Source organism: Equus przewalskii, chromosome 6, assembly GCF_037783145.1.
Source record: "Equus przewalskii isolate Varuska chromosome 6, EquPr2, whole genome shotgun sequence".
NCBI classification, from domain to species: domain Eukaryota; kingdom Metazoa; phylum Chordata; class Mammalia; order Perissodactyla; family Equidae; genus Equus; species Equus przewalskii.
This window is the reverse complement of record NC_091836.1, coordinates 29,723,516-29,736,961: the sequence shown is the minus strand read 5'-3', so window position 1 is coordinate 29,736,961 and position 13,446 is coordinate 29,723,516. Positions and strand designations below refer to the sequence as shown.

The window sequence follows — 13,446 nt, the reverse complement described above, 5'->3', positions numbered from 1 at the left end:
AAATGTTTGGTAGAATTCACCAATGAACCCATATGAGCCTGGTACTTTCTGTTATGGAAGGTTATTAGTTATGATTCAATTTCTTTAATAGATAAAACCTATTCAGATTGTATGTTTCTTCTTGTATGAGTTTTGGCAAATTGTGTCTTTTAAGAAATTGGTCCATTTCATGTAGGTAATCAAATTCATGGGCATAGTTTTTCACAGTATTCCTTAATTATCCTTTTAATGCCCACAGGATCTGTAGTGATGTCCCTCTTTCACTTCTGCTATTAGTAATATGTGTCCTCTCTCCTTTTTCTTAGTTAGCTTGGCTAGAGGCTTATTGATTTTACTGATCTTTTCAAACCAGCTTTTGGTTTTGCTGATTTTATCTACTGACTTCCAATTTCAATTTCATTGATTTCTACTTTAATTGTTAGTATTCCTCTCTCTCTTTTGCTTACTTGGATTTAATTTGCTCTTCTTTTTCTAGTTTTAAGGTAGAAATGTAGATTATTGATTTTAGATTTTTTTCTACTATATGCATTCAATCCTATAAATTTCCTGCTAAGCTCTACTTTCACTGCATCCTTATCAAAGCAAATTTGATAAGTAGTGTTTTCAATTTTATTTAGTTCAAAATATTTTTTAATTTCTCTTGAGATTTCTTCTTTAAACCACATACTATTTAGAAGTGTGCTGTTTAATCTCCATGTATTTTGGAATTTTCCAGTTATCTTTCTGGTATTGATTTCTAGTTTAACTCCATTGTGGTCTGAAAGCAGACATTGTATGATTTCTTTTCTTTTAAATTTGTTAAGGTGTGTTTTATGGCTCAGGATGTGGTCTATCTTGGTATGTGTTTCATGTAAACTTGAGAAGAATGTGCATTTTGCTGTTTTTGGAGAAGAACAATATATTTTAAAGCATCATCCATAATCTCAAGTTTTTATTTCTTTACAGTAAAGCCAGAACTTAAGTTGTTTGTAAAGAAAGCTAATTGCAGAATTCTAGATTTTTAGATTTCTGTGTCAAAATTGTTGTCTCATTCATATCTAATCAATGGCAATCTCTTAAAATAATCCATCTTTATTGAGTCTTTTGAAAAGATTTCAACCTTGTTTTCAAATAAACAACACTTTTTCCCATTCATAGACCACTGATTTATATAATATCAAATTAAATTTTGTAATTATAATTCCAAGTACAACTAAAATAAACAGGTTTGGGAATAAACTCAACTGACTTTTAGGGACCAGAATTTTTTTATGAGTAGAGTTGCATGGGCTTACTAGAAAGTAGCCTGCTAGTTACAAGTACTCACTGTGCTATGAGAATCAGTCAGAATGTCTCACAGAGGGAATGAAGAACATTTCTTAACTCAATAAGTCAATTAAGTAGAGGTATGTTAAAAGAGCTCTTACTCTACACAATAATATTAATAATGATCATTTATAAAATTCTTCATACTTTATAATATGCTACCACATGCATTATGAGGCACACACATATACCATTTTTGGCAAATTCTTTTTTTCAAATGTTTACTAAATGTAACAAATTACACTCAAGCCAAACCATGAATGCTTATATTTATAGTTATTTCTCATTCTTTTTACTTCATTTTAATTTTAGTAGGATTCAGGTATCTTTAAAACTTTGACCGTTCTCCAATTTCCTAGAAATCTTCCCCATTTCAAAAACTGAGACAATTTAAAGTTTCTAGTAAATACAAAGAAGTGGGAAGAATTGAAATGGCAAAAAAGGTGACAATATATTAAGAATTAAGATATGTATAAGGAATTATGTATTTAATCTTTTAATTCAAGGACGGTTTCATAAAGATGAGTGAGCTCTCTACATTAAACTTTGAGTAAAATAATGGTCATTTATGATTTCAATAACTAGGGGGAAAGTGGGAAGGAAAGGCAGTTTCTCCAAAGGGAATCGTATAAGCAGAATATAGGAAAGTATAGGGTGTTTTTTAAAATACAGGATATTGCAGGGGCAAAGAGGAGAGGAAACTCAGAGAGATGCTTTACGGTGATGCTGTCAAGCACAACTCTAGGAGTCCAGGAGGGAAATAGTGAGAGCCCAAAAGCCCTGTTCTTGAGAGACAGATGAGTAATTCTCTCCAGAAGCCACCGACGTGGATTTTATTGAGTTTAGATTTTCTGAAGCAAACTGAGAAAGATTTATCTTTTCTGAATCTGGTGGTTTTAAGTTTTTGAAACCAAAGCCTCAAAGACAGGAAAACAGAATTGTCAGGCAGATGGGGCCACCCATGCAAAGGCGTGAAGCCTCCAGTCAGGCCATCATTCTTGTCATGCTTTGGGGTACAAGACAATTGTTGGAGATGAAAACTTGGGATTCCACAACAAGTGTAATATAATATAGATATTATTGTTAAGGAAAGTTTGTTTTTATAGTGATCAAGCTTTCCAATAATTAAAGGGGTGATCAAGTGGTATTACTTGGGGTTGCTTTTGGCATAATTTCTCAGTGAACTATGTAGATGAAATATTCTTCTCTTCATAGGATATTTCAGAATTTGGTTTACCATAAAATATGAACTCTAAAGTTAATAAACAGGGTGGCATTTGGTGCCAAGGATTAAATATTTACTGGTAAAATATACAGTGATGAAAAGGATTTTCAAACAGGCGATAAATCATATGGTCTGAGCTCTGTATTAAATATTATTTTTACCAGGGAAAAAATAAAACTCAGACCAAGGGAAAAAGTTAACTCATTGTTGTGGCTCCCTGGGGCTGAACTTGTGAAGATCACCAGATATTCCTTTAAAAAAACAGGTAAATGACAGAGAGATTTTATTTAATCTTTGAAATGATTCATTTATTTAGTGAAATGAAGACTCTAACATCCCATCCTTCACTCGGCCATGACTGACTCTTTCTTTCCAAGGCCTCTCCCATCTAGCCTTGCCTGCTCCACCCATCTTGTCTATGTGTAGGAGTCCTATTGCACAATGGTTAAGAGCATATGCCCTATAGCTAGTGTGTCTAGGTTCAAATTCTAACTCTGCCACTTCCTAGCTGTGTTACATAACCTCTTTGTTCTTCAATATACTCACCCATAAAGTGAATATACTAGCAGTACTACATCATAGGTTTTTTTTTTTAAAGATTGGCACCTGAGTTAACAACTGTTGCCAATCTTTTTTTTTTTTTTCTGCTTTATCTCCCCAACCCCACCCCCTCCCTGTACACAGTTGTATATCTTAGTTGCAGGTCCTTCCAGTTGTGGCATGTGGGACGCTGCCGCAATGTGGCCTGACGAGCAGTGCCATGTCTGTGCCCAGGATCTGAACTGGCGAAACCCTGGGCCGCTGCTGCGGAGTGCACAAACTTAACCACTCAGCCAGGGGGCCGGCCCCTACATCATAGGTTTTTATACAGATTAAGTATATATATGTATCTTATATATATAGCTTTTAGAATACAGCCTAGAAAATAGTAAATTCTCCATATTACTGTCCTTCATCCTCCTCTTTAATTATCCAAATATTACCATCTTTCAAACCCTGTTTAATTCTATAGTGAGCTATCTTTAATCAAGCAAACCTTCCATAAATGTGCATAGCTTCTTAGGCCTTTGTCTCTCTGTTTTGCTGTCTAATTGCTTCTTATACACTATTTCAAATTGATTCATGATTTTCCCAGCACATCAATCTCCTAGAGAGAGAGACAGGGACTAACTTTGTTTAAAATCTCTCTCAGCTGGATATACCTTGAGAAAAGGATGATATCAATAGTACATGCCCACAAATGTTGCATTTTTGGAGAGCTTAGTATGTGCATTCTGCTGAAAATGGAACAGAGCTCCCCATCCTAGCTTGGATAGCGAGGGAAGTGGATGCAAAGTGTGAAGCATGTTTCCCACGTGTGGCTAACAGGCTAACATTTGGTCTGAATAAATCTCTCTTGATAAACTTATTCAAGATGAATGGATGGATGGATCAACACGAGTCCTGAGGGAAAAAAACAAAAAACAAAAAGGTTCTGCAAAACAAAAGAGAAGAGTTTGCCTCTGGAAATAATTTACTACACAAAGCAGAAGGAACTTTTAGAAGATATCTGCTTCACGTTATCTATAAAGCATAGGAAAAGACTATGAAAGAAGAAGGAGTTGAGATGAAAATCCAACAGGCAAGATGCTAGTTAGGAATACTGAGTGAAAAGAATCATTGCAGAAGGGAAGTAAGAAGAGAGACAGAGAATGAGAGGGAGAAACTGATACTGTGATACTACTGTGCATTTTAATTCTATTACCTTCAAACTCAGTGTTCATGGAGAGCAGCTAAGTGATTTTCTGCAGTCTGAGACTTATGTTCCTAATTAGCCTCATTTATGCAACAACATTAAGAATATGCAACTGGTGGAAGCAATAGAAAGAAATGGGGAACAGCCGAAGGTCAATGCTTTGCCTGAGTAAATAGAGATAATAATAATGGCTGAATGCTACACTCTCCTTCGTTTTCTTTACATTGTGAAGATAAGAAACCCTATTCCACAGGCTCTCAGGATCGTAGGTCATGATCAAAAACATTTTAGACACGCTCCTGATTCAGGATAGGGAGGCCTTCTTTTAAGTCAAGCCCAAAAGATAGCTTTCCTTATAGGTCTCCAGAGGGAGAGATTCTGATCTTATGACTAAGTTCTGCACCAATCATATTTTCACCTGAAATACTACAGTAATCTGCAAAGAGGGTTTCCCATTAAGTGAAAGCAAGATACAGACAGGTCACAAGATCTTTTGTAAAAGTCACTGAAAGGAAGGTCATAAGACCTGAATTTTAGTTCCATCATTTTCTGTTAATTTCTCCAGTGATTCTGTCCAAACCACTGAACTTCTGAGGCTTGGTTTCTGGAGCCTGCAAAGAACAAGCATGAGTCTTATCTCCTGAAACAAAAATGGGAACCACTAACCATTCACTAGGACTTTACAAGGCACAAAGCACTTTGGGTATATTATTTCTTCTAAAGATGATAGATTTAGAATGTTAAATAGTTAAAAGATAAGTTTCAAAATTAACAGTGGGAGTTCAAGTGAGGATAGAAATTATGCAAATATGCTAGTTTGCTTCCCCATCCAGCACCACCTTCCAAAGCCCTATCTAATGCCTCTCGCAAATTAACGTTCAACCTTCTAACTTGATTTGAGTTTCTTGGATTCTTTTATGCATCCTGAATACATACCTACCTATTTCTGTTTCACCATATCAATACACATTCCAAACAGTTTCTCCCCAGAGAGAATAACCTATAGTTTCATAGTGACAACTTAAGTCTACAGAACCCATGGCTGAAATGATGACTGCAGTGATGATAACAATGGTAACCCCATGTTGACGATGGTAACACAGAGTGATGGAATCCTATCATGCACTTCTAAGGGCAGGCAGCTCTCAAGCTGCCTTTGTGACCTGAGTTTCCAAATCTTCCATGAAGTTCCACTTAAACACACAACAGACGCACAGAAAGCCCCAGCAATTGCCAAATTGTATTATTTTAACTAGCAAACTAAATCTGAAAGCCTTAGGCAAAAGTTTTCACAAAGTGCATTGGAGGAAACGCCTGCTTAGATGATGGTAGAAGTTTTGATTAGGGTTTTGCCCACATCTTAAATAAATAAATAGTGACCCTCCTTACCACCCAGAATGGTTTTCCATTGAATGGAATTATTCCTCAATGGAAAGACAAACACTGAAATTCGAAGCAGAAGTTTTTTATGCACTGATATTAAACCAGAAGAAATGAACCAAGGAAATGAAGAGGCAGAGGAAGCCTCTCCTTGGTGCCTGCTGTTTCTCCTTGGTCCCCACACCCACAATTACTTCATGCCACTTTACGTGCTCTTCCCTCAGCCTGGGGTGGACCCCACACCAACACTTTACCTCCTGGTAACTCCCTCATCAACCTTCAAATATGTCCTTCTCTACGAAGCCCAGACCATTACCCTTTTGTCATAGCTTGTGTCTCTGATTCTCTCATAGCTCATCTCAGGAGGCAAGAGTACTAGCCCCGGAGACAAGACCCCAGCCTTCAAATCCAGGTTTCTCGTTACTTGGACAGGTTGCTTAACCTCATGCCTCATCTGTAAGTTGAGAAAATAATAACTACCTCCTTGTGTGTGGTGAAGAATAGGAAGAAAGCCTATGTCCAGGGATTCATGTATTGTATGGGGCAAAATAAGCGGGCAATACATTGCATGGTTTCACCACATTTTTTTTTTCATTTCTCTACTTGGGCATATTTTGTTCACCTTTGTATTTCCAGCACCTAACCTGCACAACGTAGGCACTTAAAATATTTTTTCCATTAAACAAATGAATGAATACGCACAGTGCTCGACATTTTAAAAAGAATTTTTGCATATGTGGTCTCATTGGCACCTTCCACTAACCCTCAGAGAGAGGCAAGGCAGGTCCAGGACTCCTCCTTGGAAGAAACACCCTTCTCTGTTTCCATATACAGCTGCCAATCACGGGACACCTTCTGAGCTCAAGGATGGTGGCAGGACCAGATCAGACCAAATAAATTATTTCTGGTGATGTTGCAGTTGGAAGAAAGCACCAAGAGGCAGAAAACAGATAGAGCTATTTCAGTCAATGGTGGCACTGCTGGAAAAGTTTACCAATTCCAGGTACTAAAGTTCCAGAAGCTGCCCTTATCCAGTCCTTCCTTATTTTGTGTTTCAATTCTTTCTAAACAATGTTATTGAGTCATATGATACAGTAGATAGAGCATTGAACTGGGCATCACCAGCCCTGAGTTCTAGGTCTGTATCTGCCATTAGTAACTGTGGGCAAATCTCTTCATCTCTCTCAGTCTGAGTTTTAAAATCAATTAAATGGGAACAATACTACCTGTTCTGCTGGGTTCGTTGGGTTGTTGAAGGCACACCTGAAATGATTTCTGCAACGAGGTTCTGTAAACTACAAAGCAAATATAACACATTAGTATTCCCTGCTTTCCAGGCAGTAGATCATTTCTCTTGGTGTGAAAGACAAAAATCGGGTTGGACCCAGCACCTTTCCTTACAGCCAATACCTCATAAGTACAGACAGACTCTCCCTCCCTCTTGTCAGGCTCTTAATTTTTATGTCCTGAATCTTTTTGCTTTTGACCCACCTCACAGTGTACTTCCTGACCTATTGCTGATCTCCTTGGCCCCTAAGCCCTAAACATACTTTCTGTCTGTAGCCTGAAATTCTCTCCCTGTAGCTGACATTTGATGTCGTTCCTCCAGCGCTGCTGGCTTTGAACGATGAGAGTGGCAGGAACTTTGTTGTTTCTGGATACTTCTTATGTGGCAAGGGTGGGCCTACAGACTCAACGCATAGGCCAGGCCACACAGTCAAATGAGGAGCTCCTCCTTTGGTCATTTTTTGACCCATTCATTTTTATTCCTCTTGCTCAGAACATGTATTCTGAAGCATTTTCTATTACCCAATGATAAGTCTCAATGACAAAGTCCAAAAGCAAAGCCTAGGGATGATTCCTGCTGGGAAGGCTTATTAGCTTTCTCTAGCTATGTTATTTTCTGTATTTATGATGAGGGAATTCCCACGAGGTCAAATCACTGGGCAATGTTTCCCGAGCTCAAGCCACTCTTTTTCTCTAGAAACACTGAATGAAGAGAAACAAGTATAGATTCCCTTCTCATTCCTGGGGCAAATATTTCACTGGCAATAGGGAGAGTCCCTTCTTTACCCCCCCGACAAACATTCTTTCAGAACTTTCTTTGGCTTCACGGGTTTTGCCCCATTTCTGCTGGAGCCCACAAAAGGTATCTTCTCTGTCTTGAGAGGCGATTCGCAAGTCAAGGGGTGAGGTGATCTTAGGAGGATAAAGTCACAATTCTTTACATGGGAATCGTTAAAAAGGTGGAATGAGGGCTCAGGGAAGCGTGCTCTGGTTCTCAGGTAATTTGGTTCTGTAAGTCCTGTTGATCCCTTCGATTCCATCAGATAAATGAGAAAGGCAGTGGACTCCACGACAAGCAAATGTAGATGCAACTCCTCCACACTGACAACCCTTCCCACATGCGGCCTCAGGGCCTGCGAGCCAGAGTTCACTTCTCCAAGGATCCAGTTACAGTACCAGCCCTCCAGCTGTCTGCAGCTGTGTGCCTTCCAGCTCCTCGCAGCTGGCTTTTCAAATAGAAATGGACTTTCTCTAAGACAGTTTACCAGAAGAGATCTTTTCGGATGTACAATGTGTTAAAATACGATTCTAAAAGCAGCCATCAATGTAAATGAACTACAGTGTTAAATAGAAGGGGGTGCTTGACCCAATGCATCACATGGAGTAGGTGCTCACTCAGTGAGTGGCAGATTTTTCCTTCATTTCTTTGTCTCTCCTACTTTTTATTCATGCTAAAATGCAGAACACTTGGAGATGCTGTAAAAGCATTTTCCCTGGGGTGCCGTAGACATTTCATCACATGTGCTCATTTGTGCTTGCGTGGTACACACATATGTGGGTGCCTGAATTTGTGGAGTCAACCACCTGAGGCATGTGAAGTTATATGTGTGTATACATAAAGCACGCCTCAGAGTATTTTCCTAAGATCAATCATATATCCTAAACTTGAAGTTCAAGACCATATAGGAAAAAAAAAGGTTTTAAAGGACTTTCCCTCATGAAAACAGCCTAGGAGTTGAGTTTCAAGCTTTTATGAGGTACAGTGGGTTTGGTTCAAGATAATAACCCAATTAGAAGTAAGTCATGGCACAAACAATAGCTCACGCTGTATTCTATTTTCATTTTGTATTCTATTTTCATTTAAATCAGAAGCTGTTGCTTTTGTCTGTTCTTATTGACATACATTTCAACTATTGACTTCTTGTGCTTTGAGCAGGAAACTCACATGCCCAGGGGAATCTCACTACACAAACAAGGGGGGTTTGTTGTTGTTGTTGTTTAAAATGTTTTAAATGCTATAGACTTCCATCTCCCTCTTTTTCAAGGTTAAGTTTATGTCTATGCTAGGCTGTTTGTTCAGAGCTCCATAATTCTAATAGACAGTGGTGAAAATTCTTGAAATATGCATTTATATTAGTTCTTTCTACTTCTTCTCCCCACTTACTTATCCTCCTGGGACCTCAAGCTGTGGTTCATTTGCTCTTTCTTTCTCTCTGTCGCTTCCTTTCTTCCTTCCTCCCTCCTTCCATTCCTTCTTTCCCTTCCTTCCTGCCTCTTTCTTACTCTCCTCTTTTCCTTTCTTTATTTCCTGAGCACTGGCTTCTGTCTCCTGACACAGCCTCCCTTTTGCCAGATTACATAAATATCAGGCAGCCTGTTCTCTGTCCCTTTGTGAAACACCTTCTTCCAAACTGTGTTTTCCCTCAGATTTAACTCTTCAAAAGTAGCAGGGCTCAGAGGGACTGAGAGACCCAGGCACCGGGGAAGAGAGAGACAAAAGATCTTGTTTGGCAAAATCACAGGACCCCCAACAATAAATCTTACCAAAGCCCTTTTCAAATCTGGAATTATTTTCATGCAGCTGAAGAAGGTCGGGTTGGTGAGTTGTTCCTTCCGGCTTCCTTGATCCCCTCTTCTCTCACACCCCCTCCCGCCCCCACCTGTCTTCCTCACCGAGCAGAGAAACAGAGAGCACGGTCAATTAAAAGAAGGAAATGGATAATGTAAGAAAGGAGTTGAAAACCTAAGGGAAAACAGTAAAACATTTTGAAGTTTGGGAGTCAGGTACAGAACCCAGTAACAAGGTGGTTAATATTCCCCCCCCCCCCACCACCGCCTTGCAAATCCTTTGTCTTTCTGAGTCACTCAGAGCTGGCCGCTAGGGCTGTGAATTCTGTTACCCCTGGTAGAGCCCCAGCCTGGGCGGATTCCACCTACATTCCTTCATTGCCCTCATGGGGAGGGGGAGTCACGGGGGACTTAAGGGAGGGGGAGGCAGGGCAGACCCTGGGGATTGTCGGACATACAACACCGCTCTGCACCACAGCTAGAGTTTTAACCTGTTCATTTTGAAGTTTGCCCAAAGTTGCAGAGTTGAAATGCCTGAATTTAATACCGCTTCCCTTACCACACTCAGCCAAATGTCCTTGGCTTTTCAATAGACCTAACCTCTTGGCACTGTTGAGTCCTGATGTTTTGCATTCTCTTTTTTTAGATTTTTAACCCTCAACTTGCCCTTTTCTGACTTAAGCTTCATAAGTACTCAATGCCTTAATTTCTGGGGAGACTTTCTTCCTTCCTTCCTTCCTTCTTCCTTCCCACTCTCCCATCATTTTTGCTTTCTTTCTTTACTTCATTTTTTCAGGAAGGAGGAGGGAAAGCAATGGAGGAGCCCTTGGAAACTCTGCCCAGGGACAAGGCATCACAGGAGTGTTTTCAACGTGGGGTTGTGGGATGTCGGGTGATGGCTTAGCCATTCTGACCAGAGAACAGAATTCTCTTTCCCCACAGCTCCCCAATTCCTTTTCACTATATTTGTTGAAGTAGCTTCAGAAAGTTACAATTCAATCCTTGTCCCCAGGCTTGTCCCAGGCTTTGGCACCGAAAATAGTCTTCAAGTGTTGCCCTTGAGCAGCAAAATGGGCTTATTGTTGAGTTGTCCCCTTGCGCCCTTATAAATGCTCTTCTGGAGACCTTCTTCTGGCCAGCATCTACCATGGCCAAGTCCCTTAGTTTACTGCCAACTAGGACTGGTGCTAATTTTTTAAAGTTTAGATGCTTTTCATACCTTTGCCTCCACTTTTTAACCATCCCAGATTTCTTCCCCCTAGAAAGCCCAGTAGACTTGCCAAAGTTCACAATCTTAGTGAAGAACAGAGCAGCAGTAAATACACGCACATGCACCATGGTGGATCAATTATTGTAAGTGAACCAGCACGTGCGATTTTACGCATGTAAGTATTTTTCACAAAATTAACCAGTTGTGAAATCACAGAATTGATCCGACAGTTTGGGGGAGTTTTTTGTTTGTTTTTGTTTTTGTCGTTATAAAGCCGGAGTTTACTCTTAAACCTCAAGATGATCTTTCTGGATCTCTGTTTCTTCAGCAAGAAGCTCTTTCATGGAGTTTGTCTGCAAGTAGCTTGTTACACTCCATTCTTTATGCATACTATCAAGAGTGATTATTATTGTACCTACTGAGCACTTTCTTTCCATATATGCTACGTGCTAAGGGATTTATACACAATATCTTAATCTTCCAAATAATCCAATAAAATGAATCCAATGAATCCAAATGGGTACTATACTAATTAATTTTACAGATGTGGAAACTGAGGCCCAGCTAGGTTATGTCATTTGCCTGATGTCTATGGTTATTCACCTGTGTCTTCAAGTACCTGATGAGAAGCAGAACATTCTCTTCCTTACCCTTCTGTCCGTGACATGGCAAATATCATCAGCTCTGCACACAGTGGATACGGATTAATACCAGTGAATATCCACTTCCCAACAAGAAAAATTTAAACCAAAGACCAAGAGGCAAGCAAGGCAAGTTGTATCATGATTCCGTCCAAATCTATTGTCTTTAGAGCCCTGTAAACCACTCCCAGACTAGAGTAGAGTAGTAGTTTTTCTGCAAGAAGCTAACAGAGATCTTTGCAGTGTCTCACTTCAGATCTCAGTGCCACAACTGGGGACTATGGACCCACAGCTATGGAAGTATAACTACAGACATCCACCATCCTCTGTCAGCTAAAAATGCTGTGCTTCTCATGGGTCAAATTATGAACCTCTTTACTCTATTTGAGAAAGAGGATGGGTGTGGTATATCTGCAGGAGCTATCAAGTCAAGCAAACCCTGGGTATTCACTTTGTTCCAGGGCCCAGCACACTGATTGGATGTTAGATAGCTTCTTACGCCTAGAAACGCAGTTTTCACTGGCATTAAGTCTATCTGTATCCTTGAAGTTTCTCTCCCTTTCCATCCCCTACTTCATTGGTCAGAGCAATATGACCAAGGACAACGCAGAGTTAAGTCAATATTCAGTGCTTCAGAATTGAGTAGAGATCTTGCTGTTATGGTCCCTATGTTGTACCAATTTACTGGCAGTTGTTGGTGTATTCCTGAGTTATGTCTCAGACTTCCGCATTGGCTCCATTTCCAGCTCAGGCTCAAAAGAAGCCCCACACTTAGTTCTCTAGAGCAGGTGAAGGCACTCGCTGCAATCCACAGGGCTAATTAATTTGGTCTTAACCCTACATGAAGAGATTGCTCATCATAAGCTAAATAATTCTGGTTCCATCTATTGTCAGAGTCTACTGACTGCCAGGGTTGGATGCTGAGAATGAGAAATGGCAGAAGAAAGAGGAAAGTCCTCTCTGTGAATACTCAGCTACTCTAATAAAGACTCTTCTAAGCAGTCAATACAGACAGTGCCTTTTACTGGAGCAAGAGCCATGAGACACAGAGGAAAGAGGAGAAAAGGTGATTCTAACACACAGGAAGTTTAAGACTAAGATGGCGGCATGAGCAGAGAAACAGGATGCACCACCACAGGAAGATATAGGACACAAAGAACACACCACTATAAAAAAATAGATTGCAAACTATATGCATAAGGTGTCTCTCCTCTGTCTACCTAGAGATGAAATCAGACCATGAGCTAAAGTATGAAGCCAGACAGGTAGATGGACCAAGAAGCTGATTTCATCACCCTGGGACAACTTCAGGACTCTCAATTTGAACAACTTATATTAATTTCCAACAGGGAAGAAAATAAACAAAATACTGCCCTCAAAGAGATAAGACTCTAATTTCACTGCTCTCCTCTAGTGTATTCTCCTACTAAGGTCACAGTGTTACAACGCCTCATTCTCGGACCTCACCTACCCATACTCCAGGACTTTTTCTCATTTTCACATGGAATCTCTTTGTCATCCTTTCTTTCAACTGCTATTTCTTCTTTCTGTGCTCCAGAAAGCTGATATTTGGGATGCAAAGTGATCCAGACCTACCTGACGGATTGGTTCCTTTTCAATCCCCGTTAAGAGTGTTGAGCCTGCCCTCCATCACTATCGTTGGCCTGCCTCCCTCCTCACCCAATCAATGGCACAGAGGGGGACATCATAAGCAGGTCTCCAAAATGGAATTTCAAGGAAAAGATTCAATGACCTTGAAGAGAAATCCATACAAATAAGGAAAGAAATTGAAACAGGAATTATGGTGCAAGCCTACCAAAAATTGGATCAAATGAAAGGCTGGGAAGGCTGAGCAAAGAAAAACCCAAGAGCTCTGAGATAGAGAAGTGGAGGGGAGAATAAAGGTCCCTACTCCAACAATGCTGGCTGATCTCACTTCCGCTAAAGCACAAAGAAGACTTTCAAAGAGCAAACTGGAGCATGAGAACACTGGTTGGGAGCTCAGGCTTTCAAAGCAGATAAGCCTGGTTTTGATTCCCAGCTCTGCCTCTCACCAACTAGGTGATCTCAGGTAAGTTGTTGTCTGTAAAATGGG

At 40.1% G+C, this 13,446-nt stretch overlaps 2 long non-coding RNA genes across 3 annotated transcripts in view; one reads left to right on the top strand and one right to left on the bottom strand.

Annotated features, from left to right (window-relative positions):
• Window positions 1-11,480, top strand: part of LOC103561971 (uncharacterized) — an 87,096-nt gene extending 75,616 nt beyond the window's left edge. Inside the window, exons 3-5 of one of the 2 annotated variants that reach the window (XR_011541394.1) lie at window positions 5,999-6,101; window positions 6,480-6,648; window positions 11,255-11,480. This is a non-coding gene — a long non-coding RNA (uncharacterized lncRNA). Of the gene's footprint in view, window positions 1-5,998; window positions 6,102-6,479; window positions 6,649-9,359; window positions 9,510-11,254 lie in introns of those variants that run through there. The other variant, XR_011541393.1, reaches the window with a different exon arrangement.
• LOC103557915 (uncharacterized) overlaps window positions 1-13,446 on the bottom strand; it is a 242,031-nt gene that overhangs the window by 118,226 nt on the left and 110,359 nt on the right. The window lies entirely within an intron of this gene.